The sequence below is a fragment of the Silene latifolia genome, chromosome 3, assembly GCF_048544455.1.
Source record: "Silene latifolia isolate original U9 population chromosome 3, ASM4854445v1, whole genome shotgun sequence".
Classification (NCBI taxonomy): Eukaryota; Viridiplantae; Streptophyta; class Magnoliopsida; order Caryophyllales; family Caryophyllaceae; genus Silene; species Silene latifolia.
This window is the reverse complement of record NC_133528.1, coordinates 132130621-132145017: the sequence shown is the minus strand read 5'-3', so window position 1 is coordinate 132145017 and position 14397 is coordinate 132130621.

Sequence of the window (14397 nt, the reverse complement as noted above, 5' to 3'; positions counted from 1 at the left end):
TGAATTTTCACTTAGTGAAATTACACATTCCAAATATTCAAGTATCGGGGTGTGACTAAGCATTGAACCCTCCTACACATTTTGAATACATGAAGATAACTCACACATAAACTATTTTACTTCTAAAATTACATTAACCGACACTTAATTACAAGCCTAGTGTCCCTTATCTATTCATGAACATATGAGGAACCAAACCCAATCTCCTTTGAAGCGGCTGGAGACTTCATGTTCACATAGGTTGATTCTTTTCATCGTGTCCCTGCAAACACACTTTTTCAAAGAATCAATTAAGAAGATAAACTTCATCCTCACAACTTGCAAGACTAAGCACGCACCTTGGGATTTAAGTTTGTGTGCTCCAATCTCATAACAACAGGCCTTCCACATTGAATTCAGCCTCTAACGTTGTATTAAAGGGGAATTGGGTATCCTATTGCTAAGGATTTATACGAATTTTAGACCCATCCCTTCAACCGACTTGTCAATCAAGTCCTTAGCTAATGCTTTGGTCAAATGATCAGCTAAATTCTTTTGAGATCTCACAAACAAAACTGTAATAACCCCAGTTTCTATCAGTTCACGAATCGAGCTATGTCTAACACCCAAATGTCGTGATTTGCCATTATAAATTTGACTATAAGCTTTAGCCATAGTAGCAGAACTATCACAATTTATAACCATGGGTGGTATAGGTTTTGGCCATAATGGAATTTCATATATCAAATTCCTTAGCCATTCCGCCTCTTTTCCAGCTGATGCCAAGGCAATAAATTCCGATTCCATGGTTGAGGTAGAAATACAGGTTTGCTTCTTCGAAGCCCACGAAATGGCACCTCCACCAAGCAGAAACACCCAACCACTCGTTGAAGAGTGATCTTCAACGTTGTTTATCCAACTAGCATCTGTATATCCTTCTAATACCGAAGGATATCCCACATATGTTAGTCCATAGTTCTTGGTAGTTTTAAGATATCTCAATACACGATTAATAGCTTGCCAATGAAGATTACTAGGGCTCTTCGTGTATCTACTTATTTTTCCTACCGCAAGAGCTATATCCGGTCTGATGCATGTCATGGCATACATCAGACAACCAATTGCTCGAGAATATTCGAGTTGTGAAACAGGTTCTCCCTTATTAGGTACGAGTTTCAAACCATGAATCATAGGAGTACTAGCTGGAATGCTATTTTCACAATTGAATTTCTTTAGAACTTTCTCAATGTAATGAGTTTGTGTTAAAGAAATTCCTTTGTCACTACGCTTTATTTTTATTCCAAGAATCACATCAGCTTCTCCCATATCTTTCATTGCAAATTTGGATGATAAAAATTCTTTACAAAGATCAACTTGGCTTTGGTTTGTACCAAAAATTAACATATCATCCACATATAGACATATGATCACGCCATTACAAGCATCATCAAACTTGCTATACACACATTTGTCTGATTGATTTAATTTAAACCCATTAGACAGAATTGTCTCATCAAATTTATGATGCCATTGTTTAGGAGCTTGTTTAAGTCCATACAATGATTTCACTAGTTTGCAAACCTTATGTTCATTTCCTGGCATAATAAAACCTTCTGGTTGTTTCATGTAAATTTCTTCCTCTAAATCTCCATTCAAGAATGTTGTCTTTACATCCATTTGATGGATCACTATATTGTTAATGGCAGCTATGGCAATTAACAACCGAATAGTGGAGATTCGAGCCACATGCGCATAAGTATCAAAATAATCAATACCTTCTTTTTGCCTAAAACCTTGGATGACTAATCGAGCTTTGTATTTATCAATTGTACCATCCACTTTAGTTTTCCGTTTGAAAATCCATTTACAACCCAAAGGTTTACAACCACGAGGGAGATCAGTTAAAACCCAAGTGTTGTTTCCCAAGATTGAATTCATTTCATCATTTATGGCTTCTTTCCAAAAAGAAACATCATGAGACTTCATAGCCTCATCAAATGTCCTAGGATCCTCATCAATATTGTAACAATAGGCATATTGGGATCCTACTTCATCTCTTGAACCTTCAACCAAATATGTTTGGAAATCGGGTCCAAAAGATTTCTTTTTTCCTTATTCTTTTACCTCTACGAATTTCAGGGGCATTGTTTTGAGGTTCTACAACCTGATTTGGTTGAACAATGTCGTTATTTTGTACTTCAACATTAGTTGGAGTCATCAAACTTGGTCTAGAAATAGACGAAAAACGTGTTTCATCGAAGATGGCATCTCTAGATTCTATAACGGTATGAACCGACACTGCATCGTTTGGTTCTATTACATAAAACCGATAAGCCTTGGAATGCTCAGCATATCCAATAAAAATGCAGTCAATACCTCTTTCTCCCAATGTTTTAATTTTGGGTGCGGGTAGTCTAACAATCGCCCGACATCCCCAAACTCGAAGATAACTCAAGTTTGGTCTCTTTCCATACCATAATTCATACGGGGTGATTTTGTTTTGTTTATTTGGGACCCTATTTAGTAAATAGCAAGCCGTCAACATGGCTTCCCCCCAAAATCCGTCACTTAGACCTGAGTAAGATAACATGGTGTTAACCATTTCTTTAAGAGTTCTGTTTTGCCTTTCCGCTATACCATTTTGCTGTGGTGTATACGGAGCGGTTACCTCATGTATTATTCCACATGAACCGAAATAGGTAGGATCATAGTATTCACCTCCCCTATCCGTTCGTAACTTCTTAATGTAAGAAGAATTTTGTAACTCTACTTCATTCTTAAAAAGAATAAACTTACTCATTGCCTCATCTTTAGAATGTAACAAGAAGATATAGCAAAAACGAGTACAATCATCAATGAATGTTACTAAATATTTCTTATTTCCTAAAGATGGAGTAGAATGATAGTCACATAAATCACTATGAATTAATTCTAGAAGAGTAGAAGATCGTTTTACTCCCGTAAAAGGTTGCCTCGTAATTTTGTTCAACATACAAAAATTACATTTCTTTGTGCTTGTATCAAGAGGAGGAATAAGTTCGTTTTTAGACATTAAAAATACTCGTTTATAATGAACATGGCCTAAACGAGCATGCCACAATGAAGATAAACAAGTTTCGGAACAAACCATAACATTATTGATTTTATTCATGTTATCATTATTAAGGTTTAGCATAAACATACCATTACATAAGTATCCGAAACCAATAAATACACCGCACTTAGATAATACATAACGATCAGATTCGATCACTTGTTTATATCCACATCTAGACAATTGACCACTAGAAACCAGGTTTTTTCTTATACTAGGAACATGTAAAACATTCTTCAAACACACTACTTTACCAGAACTAAGACATAAATTAACATCGCCACATCCTTGAATTTCAGCGGTTGACTCGTTCCCCATGTAAATTATGGTCCCATCTTTAGCGGGTACATACTTGGTGAACCATCCACGGTCTTTGCAAACGTGTTTGGTGGCTCCCGAGTCAATCCACCACGAAAGGTCATCATCCTGCATAAAAAATGCTTTAGGAATCCATGATACATAATTTCCATCTAAATTGAAATCACATACAAGATCATTACCTTGTTTTGGAGGACCTTGGTCCTTAGACCCTTGTCCAATTTTCATCTTTCCTTTTTGATCTAACCCTTTCTTTGCAAACTTACAGTCCCTTTTCAGATGACCAGTTTTGCCACAAATCCAATAGCCTGTTTTGGACTTTTTATCCGGATTATCGGTTTTGTCCTTTCCATTGTGTGGGCATTTCTTTCCTTTCCTGTCATAATTAGAGCCTTCACCAATATCCATCATATTGATGGACATAGTCTTTCCGGCATCCTTGGTTTTGGCAGATTCTTGAGCCCTTATGGACTCCTCTATGCGCAAACTTTTACCAAGATCTGTTAATGACATTTCTTCTTTCTTATGCTTTAGTGTGTGCTTAAAGTCCTTCCATTGTGGCGGAAGTTTGTCAATAATACTAGAAACCGAGATGGATTCAGGCATCTCCATGTCATGTTGGGCGAATTGCCCCAATATACGCAACAATTCATTAAATTGTTCCATCACTGGTCTAGCATCAGACATCTTGTAATTCATAAAATTACCGACCAGAAACTTTTTACTCGATGCATCTTCATCAATATACTTAGACTCCAACTGATCCCATAATTCTTTTGCACTTTCTAAATTCTGATAAATATCAAACAGAGAATCAAACATACCATTCAGAATGTGTCCACGGCAAATATAGTCGTCATTATCCCATTTGCTCCTCTTCCTTAAATCCTCAACGGTACTGTTTTCATCCACTTCAGGGCAGGGAGTACTTAAAACATATACCACTTTCAGATTCGTCAGTAGGAAGTGCATCTTTTTCTGCCATCTTCTGAAATCAACACCTTCAAACTTTTCCAATTTGTTAACCTTCATTGTCATCTCCTTACCGTTCGTCATCTTGACTGATTTCGAAAATTATTCTATTAGATTGTTAAGGGATTGATTATTACGAACAATAAGTTTGACAAACAAATACAGACCGAATCGACTCTTGCTTTCCTAATAGAATAATTCGACCCTTATTCTTGTGCCTGGGTTATACCGAATTTTTCTACTGAGATAAGACGGTCCCCTCTGACTTTGGCACTCAAAGATCAGAGACGTAATATAGAAATATTGTGTGTAGTTTGTTAAACGTTTGTTGATGTTGAAGAATTTTTTCTATATCTGCTTCTTCTCTTCCTCTTTGTTTATATAGAGAGGAAAATAGGGAATGGAGGGAAGTTATTCCGAGGGATACGTTGAATTGGTTTCAACTCTTCAAAACCATGGATACGTTGAATTGGTTTCCCTTGAAATTAATTAATTATCTTTTCAGAAAAGACACGGAATTAAGTTCTGTTTCCCGCGGACCCCCGTCATAGTCATTCGTCCGAATGCTAAACCGTAATTCCGTAAATAATTATGCAAGTATACTCTCCGTATTTTCCCGAACTTGCAATTTATTATTCAGAAATTACCCACTAACGAACCAACCTTAATTACGCAAAATGAAACCGGTAATTACTCTTAAATCACCAACACATACTCATAGGACATACCTCAATTCCATGAGGGATAGGTTTTTCATACCCAAGGAGGGAGGTGAGTATGTATGGGTATTAAATTAAAACAAACAAAAAAGTGAAAATAAAAATTGCGGCAATATTATAAATAAACTTTCGTATAACTATTTGATTAAAATTATCATTTTCATGGTTTTATAATATTAAAAAATATTATTTAAGATATTATATTTTACATATTTTAACTTTAGTTGTGTTTCAGACTCATACCATCTATATCTATATTAATTATTAATTAATTAATTAAAACTATAAAAGAATAACCACTCCACATCAGACTGGACACGTGCCGCCTTCACATTAAAAAATTTCCCGCTCAAAACTTTACCCTAGAATTTTTTTTGTTTAATATATTCTCAAAAGATTTCTTTCCTGTGACAAAATTATCAATGAGATATCCCTTCTCCATGCATCAAATTATTCTCACCATTTATAAAAAATATAATACTATTCTCACTTTTTTATTCTGATGTATAAAATGTAGGGTTACTTTTTTTTTGAAGTAAAACATGGAGGGTATTATATTAAATCAATCTCCGCAAGTGAGATAACAGTTTGCGGGAAGTCAGATACAAGGACAATGCTATCCCCATCGAAATCACTCATCCTCGCAATACAATGTGCCACCGTATTTCCCCACGTTTAACATGATTAAAGATACTCGACTGAAAAAAAAATAAACTAATTCGGAGATCCTCCACACAAAGCCCGAAAGGTGTCCTCGCCACAACGTTGTTTTTAACAGCCGTAACCAAGGTTAGAGCATCACTTTCAAGAACGATATTCGAGTGACCCAATTGGTTTGCTACCGCCAGACCAAACAAAGCCGCTCGTGCCTCCGCAACATCGACATCCCATTCCGCCTCTACCCTCCTACACCCCATCCCGATTACACACCCCACTTCATCTCTTGCCACCACCCCCAGTCCTACCATCCCATTCCCAGCCAAGTGAGCGTCAGTATTTATCTTAATAAAACCATTCAAAGGCGGCATCCACGAACTGCTCCCTGCCTCCGTCACCATTCTTGGTTTATTAAAGACCCGGTCGGCATAACCTTGGTAATCAGCCACCATTCTCACCAAACCCGAGCACACAACATCCGCGGGAGGGGGAGATTCTTCAAAAAGTCGTTGATTCCGTATAGTCCACATAGCCCACATCATAGCCATAAAACGTCCACGTTCCATCTCATGGAGTCGCTGAATCACCCACAACATTCGTCCCTCACACGAGCCACCAGAAGCCTCCCCAACTAGATCCCCAAAACCACCAGCTACCCAATGCGTCCTCGTCCATTCACAGTGAAAAATAGCATGGTCACTACAGTCTTCGACATCACAGAACGGACATATTGGTGTTTCGCAGCAATGACGCTCAAATAACCGCTTCCGTACAGGCAAAAGTTTAGCACAAATCCTCCAAATAAAATGAGTTAGTTTGGGTGGTACCTTAAGCTTCCAAATAAGCTTCCACATATTCAACTCATCGCTAGCAGCAGTCGGGTTAACGTTACATTTTTTTACCAAGCCAATAACCGGATTTAACCGTGTAACGACCATCTTTCGAAGGCCACCAACACAACTCATCGCATGGCAGCCGTCTGCTCAAAGGAATGTTTTGTACTTTTTTTGCGTCTTCCTCTGTCATAAGAGCCCGCACCAGCTCCATATTCCAGCATGCCTGATTAGAATCAATTAAGTCGGCCACACGCATACTCGGGTCAGCCTCCAAATTTGGCGTAGGGACAAGTCCCGAGCTATTACCAGGTAGCCAAGCTTCATCCCATATCCCTATTTGTTGCCCGTTTCCAACTCTCCACTTCAATCCCTCCAGCAAGAGCGCTTTTGATCCCCATAGGCTCCTCCACGTAAAACTGGGATCATACCCTCGTCGCGCATTCAGAATTGTATCATTTTTACAATACCTCGCCTTAAGGACTCTCCCCACTAAAGAATCAGGTACGAGCATTAGTCGTCAAACCTGCTTGGCTAATAAAGCTTGATTAAAGACCCACAAATCCCGAAAGCCCATTCCCCCACAAGCCTTGGGCTCGCATAAACGCTCCCATTTCATCCAATGCAATTTGCGCTGAGCCTCCGTCGAACCCCACCAAAATCTCACTAGTATCCCGTGAATCTCATCAATAACACCCTCCGGTATGGCAAAAAGCCTCATCATATAAGTCAGGATAGCTTGAGCCACAGCTTTAATAAGGACCTCCTTCCCCGGTTTTGAAAGCAGTCTCTCCTTCCACCCGTTAATTTTCTTCCATATCCTCTCCTTCAAGCATGTAAAAATCACTTTTTTAGATCTTTCAATAATGGTAGGAAGGCCTAAGTATTTTTCATGATTATCCACTTCCCTGACACCCAAAAAATCTTGTATAGCTGCCCTCCTTGGACCCGCAACCTTCTTGCTAAACACCATTTCCGATTTATCGAAATTAATTTTCTGCCCCGATGCTCATTCATATTGGCTAATAATATTAGCTACCTTCGAGCATTCCTCAATATTTGCTTTGATAAAAAGAATACTGTCGTCAACAAAAAACAGATGCGATATCCTAGGAGCCCCCCGACACACACGCATCCCGTGAATTTCACCCCGCTCCGCCGCTCTTCCCAGCATATGTGAAAAAGAATCAGCACAAAGGAGAAACAGATAAGGGGGAATAGGGTCCCCTTGCCTTATTCCCCTACTCGGTCTAACCCCACCCACCGACTGTCCATTAATCAAGAAAGATTGAGACACAATAGATAAACATCTCATTATACGACACCGCCACTCCTCCGAAAACCCCATCCTCTCCATTACCCTTCTCAAAAAAGACCACTCAACTCTATCGTATGCTTTACTCATATCGAGCTTTAGAGCCACAGTACCATGTCTTCCCTCCCCGCCCCTTTTCATAGCATGAAAAATTTCAAAAGCCATAAGAGCATTATCCGTAATAAGTCGCCCCGGGGTAAAAGCACTCTGGTTCTCGGTAATAACGTCATTAAGAAAACCCTTCCACCTATTAGCAAGAGTTTTTGAAACAATTTTATACAAGACATTGCATAGACTAATAGGGCGAAATTCCGTCACCTTGCGAGGGTCCTTGCATTTCGGTATGAGGACAACGAGAGTGCGATTTAACACCTCCATATCACCACCTCCGTCCCACCATTCCTTCACCAGCCGGTAAACATCATCACCCACCACATCCCAATACCGCTGGTAAAATAGGGCATGCATTCCATCCGGTCCCGGGGCTTTATTAGGATGCATATCAAAGAGAGCGGACTTTACTTCTTCATCACAAATAGGCGCGTCCATAAAATGTAGGGTTACTTTAGTTTGCCTAATTTGAGTATTTACCTTCCTAATTGATTTATTTATGACTTTTTACATGATTGAGTTATAACCCCAATGTGAATTTTAAATGTAGTTTTTTTTTTTTTTTTTTTCATATCGATGACAAAAACGTAATTTAAGAATACAAATTGATTGGAATTACGTGAAGTTTGCCTTCTATTTTTTTTTTCTCATTTTACTACTTGATTCAAATGTATAGAAGAGTTTGAATTTACTTTATCTTAAAAATTTCTTTGATGAGTTTTTATGTTTTTTTAGATTGCGTTTTGAATTTAATCCTGAAAATTTTCATATATTGATAACATTGTTATCTCACTATGCAAATAACACACCGATAAATTCTGACTTAACGACCCGATTTCATGGGGATGCTCCTAATATATCTGAAAATTTTTGGTACAAATTCGTTTAATTGATTTCTATTTGCTATTATTTTTAATTGATTTGTTCCATATTTCATTCATATTTATATGGACTCAATTAAAAATGTTTCTTTTCTTTATTTTGGTTTTATATTATGCATGAATTAGTGAGTTTCGAGCCATAACACTTAATATTGTTCACTGATATTGCTCAATGTATTATCTATGGGACTTACATAAATAACCTTCCTAACTGAGAGTGTATAACTTTTTTATATCAAATCCACTGATAATGTTTCTGGATAAAGCCTGGTGTTTTAACAACTACATACCCACCTGCAAGCTTTTTTGAATCTTTTATTTATTTATGTGGTATCTTTATTTGTGGGTTTATTTCAATGGAATTTAACTTAGGGCTCGGTTATATGTACATATCTTGGACTATACACTTGCTGTGTCGTTAGAGTCCTTTGAAATGTCTGAAAGATCTAATTGTAAGCGTCAGTTGATTTCATTAAATGTTCTATGGTGATTTTTAGTTGCCCACAAATTATTTATGTAATATTCGTAACTTAAATGTTGTATATGACGCTTCTTTTAAAATTACTTAATAACCATGATTTTATACATTCTTCAATATAAGTTGTCCCAGTTATTACATCATACCGTAATATTAGTTCTTGTGGCGAATTCCTACTTCTTTCTACTCCATTTTCCATACTTTTACTCTTCTCAATTATAACTCAATGGGTGGATTCTCATTTTTAAAATCATCAACATTATATGAGATATGAGGATAGGCCGCATGATAACTTGCTTAAACGTAATATGGGACATGGGTATAAGCAAGTCATTACGAGTAAGAGTGTTATGTAATCACTTTAAAATATTTAAAGTTATTTAGCGGAGTAATAATTCGAATATCAATTATTATACCAATCGCTAGATGATCAATGTTATAGTAATACCACAAACATTTAGTTTTGCATTTATTCATTGTAATTGTAATTGTTGTCCTGAGTTTAGAATGAATATATATTTATCTAATAATGTAGACCGTTTGCGTAAAATTTTATACACACAATCTACTACAACGATATAACAATGAAATTATAAAAGCTTGTTTATATATACCCGTGCAACTTTGCACGGGTCCTAAACTAGTTTGGAATTGAAACAAACACCAGGAATGAGGAATGAAGTTCCAACCCCATACCACCCAGGTAAGATTCCTGATTCCAAACCCATACCCATGCGCGAAACAAACACCCCCTAAGAGGATGTTTGGTTCACACAAAAAAGGTATGAGGTATGGGTTTGGGGAATCAGCCAAACTCATACCAAGTATTTGTTTGGCAAATACAAATGTTTCATACCCATACCTCAAACCCATGAGGTATGGGTTTCTCATACCCAAGAAGGAGGTGGGTATGAGATTGATAACATGGGGTATCAAACGAAAATGAACATAAACATGAAAAAATAAATTATATCATATTGTAAATCCAATTTTTTATATACTTATTTGATTAAATAATCACTAGTATAGATCCCGCGCATATATGCGCGGTTTATATAGCCTTTTTTACTTTTTAATGTATTATTTATAGATTTTTACTATGTGCATATCATTGATTTTTCATATTACACCCCTTTCATTTTAATATAAGAAACAAAATTGAACTGGGAAGCTAATCAAGAAGATTGAGTGAAGTCATGAAATGGTATTTTAATGAAAATAGTTTTTTTACCATAAAATAATGATTTAAGTTTATAAATTTTGACAAATAATTTTAATTTTTGTTGTTGTCACAGAACTAATAATTTCAGTTAATAGTTTTTTGTATACGAAGTAAGTTTGTGTTATGTCGTTCTCTAATATATAACAACAATAGAACTAATAAAATATTTAACTATTTAAACTTTTAGATTTATGCCAATTTTATTTTATTTATTTAAATTATTATACTTTAGAATTTAGAAAAAATTATAGTGATTAAAAGGTTTAATGAAAAAACAATAATTTATTGAAAGAAAGTCTTGCATGTTTTCTTATTTAAAAGGATTCCTTTTGGAGGGAAAAACTTTTGAGAATTTTCCTCTCTTAGTATATAAGAAATATTTAAATTAGGGACACGCTAAATCCCGCACACAATTTTACATAATCCCGCACATTTTTCCCACTTATCCCGAGTTTACCCCTTTCATTTCACCCTCACTGAGAGAGAGACAAAAAAAAGAAAAAAAAACTCGTAACCCATTCCCATCATCTTCAACCCCTGACTACCCTTACCCTTCCCTCCGACCACTACTCCCCCGCCCCCTCCCAGCGCTGACAACACATTCCCGCACCCCTTCCGACGCCAACCACCGCCTATCCTCTCCCTCACCCAGTCGACGGCCGTCTTACGCCAATAGTCAGATCTGATAGCCACAGTGCCTGACTCCCGACGCCAACCACCACCTGTCCTTTCCCTCACCCACCTCCTTGTCGACCACCCCGCCGAAACTGACGACCACCAACAACCAATCTCGACAACGAAAAATCAAAACCCTAATTGAAAAATCCTTTTTTTTAAAAATAATCAATCGATCTAAAAACAATGTGTATTGATAAAATTATTGTTAAAGGGGCTAAATTACATGCGATATGTGTGAAATTCAGATATATAATCGTCAAATTATTAACAGATTATTTAGCTTTTTTGAGAGACGGAGGAAGGAGAGAACTTTTTCAATTTTTGTCAGATGAAGGGTAGAATTGGAATAATGGGGCAAAGTGTGCGGTATTTAGTAAAACGGTGTGCGGGATTTAGCAAATACGTTAAATTATTATACTTTAGAGAATTTAGAGAAAATCATAGTGATTAAAAGGTTTAATGAAAAAACAATAATTTATTGAAAGAGAATCTTGCATGTTTTCTTATTTAAAAAGGATTCCTTTTCGAGAGAAAAACTTTTGAGAATTTTATTCTCTTAGTATATAGGAAATGGGTGTATATTGCAAAATACTTCGTATTGGTTTGTGGAGTATGAATGATAAATTTTTACGGATAATCATTGATAGTGAAAATGTGAAATGTTTTTTTTTTTTTTTTGGCAGCCGTAAAACAAGAGTTTATACATATGGCATTTGACTCATTTGGTCAAAATGCACTTTTAATAAAAACATAAACTGAAACAACAAAGTAACTACATCGGCTAACAAGAGCGTGTTGATGGCGTACGGGCGGCTGGACGTACAAGACAATAACAACATCCACAACATACTTGGATGGACGAAAAGAGCTGGCCATATGATCGCGCTTATCGTTACTCATCTTAACTGATAAAGCTTCGGAGAAATACCTGCAACAAGACACAAAAATGTGTCTCGGAGATTCATCACCTTGGCTTTGATAAACAACATCAGTAGACCATCGGGACCCGTGAACCATCAAGAGCGAGCAAAGTGCACTTACGCCCATAGGACGTAGAAAGAAAAGGCGGAATGTAGACCAAGACCTACCTCCAAAGGAGAGAAAACTCCTACACTTTGGTAAACAATCCCTATGGGCACGAAACTCGTAGCCTAGAAAAGCGAGTACGTAGATAGCTAGCGATAAAGAAAACAACCTGAACAACCCCCTAACCAAAACCATCTCACAAGGCCAGATAAAGATGGACACAACACCAACCGGATGTAAAGTTACGAATGTCATTCTTGATCCCTTGAAAAACCAATGAACAACCATCCCAATGGGTAAGGGACATGACACCCTTAGCCAATAAGATGTAATTATTATTAAAAACTGGACAAGACGAGGAACCCCAATGGTTATGAGACAGGACACCCATAACCAAAAATGGGTTATTATTGATAAAAACAGAGGAGAAAGCAGCAACATGAATGTTAAAAATTAGACCACCGAAGCCATCCAAACCAAACACCTCGTCCACCCCAACACAGACCAATCCGATCACACCACAAAGACACAACACCAACACTGACCCACTCCGTTCAAAGACCATGGCAAACCCACCACACCAACCAAAGCAAAAAAGAAAACAGCTCGCCATCACCAACGAACGCGACCACCACCGACAACCACTGACAACACCCCGTCGAATTCCCAACAACCACAAATGATCATAAACATGCAACCACACTAATCAACGAAAACCCAAGCTAAAACCTTTCAAAATGCAATATGGAGCCGATAAGTGGGGGAAGGGGCGAGGGGGAGGGGAACACCATATCACTCCAAATGCAACACCAGACGATGACAGAAAGATGGATTATGTCCATCCCAAGGACGCGATAGGTGGGGGAAGGGGCGAGGGGAAGGGGAACACCATATCGACCCAAAGAAAACAAACATAACCACCAAGACACAAACCAAATGGGTTAAACCCATCCCATAAACCGACGAACATTAAGCTAGACCGGGTCAAAACGCCATACCGGGGTCGGGGGAAGAGGCCAGGAGCCGGGGAACACACCCGGAACACACATGCAAGACCGAAAGAAGAGGGGGAACCAGGAGAGCGTCCGGGACAGATGGGGCACTCCGATTCGACAACCACAAAACACCGATCATACTACCACAGAACACCACCGGAGAAAGGAACATCATGTGAGCAGCCAAAAGGTCCCAGGAACGAGCAGAATCAGATATTAGAAAATTGATCAAAGGGTGAAACGATCGGTCGCCGAAGATGGGCTAAGGGATGAGCCCATCTCCGGCGGTGGGATCTCAGAAAGTGGGGGGGGGGGGACAGAGGGTGGAAGGAGGCGGCGGTGGAAGCAAAGGAAATTAGGTTTTTAGGTTGTGGTTGTTAGTGAGAAGGGAGAGAATTATTTTAGAGAGAGAGAATTTTGTTAGCTGTTTTTTTTTTTCCGAAATACACAAATTTGGTCACTAATTGAGAGGGGTTCACAGTTACTATAAGAGGAGAGAAAAGGATTTACACAAAAAAAAATTGGTCACTAATTGTGAGGGGAAGAGGGGTTCACAGTTAATATAAGATGGATTTACACACAAAAAAAGTTCTTTTCTTTAACTTCAATCCGACTTTTAGGGCCGTTAATTGGATTAACCAGTGCATCCGTGCTTTAATAAGTACTATTTTTAAACCCGTGCAAAAATGCATAGGATTTGCTCGTTAAAAAATTGATCAATATAAAGTGAATAAATGGACAAAATGTGTAAATATCGAAATTGACAAACGTATATTTCGTCAAAAATATATTAGCCAAATACTATCTCTTAATCAACACTAGTGTAGATCCTATGCTAATGCACGACACACAGTTCAAACCTTCTAAGTGCACGACATGAGAATTAATTGGGGTGGATTTGGGTTGAGCTCTCATAACACAAAACCGACACAAAAATCATTATACATTATGGACATGGTACTAAACTCTTAATCAACACTAGTGTAGATCCCGTGCTAATGCACGTTTTTTTTAGATTGTGATTTATAGAGAAATTAGCATTTAGTAATTATACCTTAAATTTTGCGTTGAAGTTTATTATTATTAATGTGTATTATTGCCTTTTAAGAGATAGAAAAG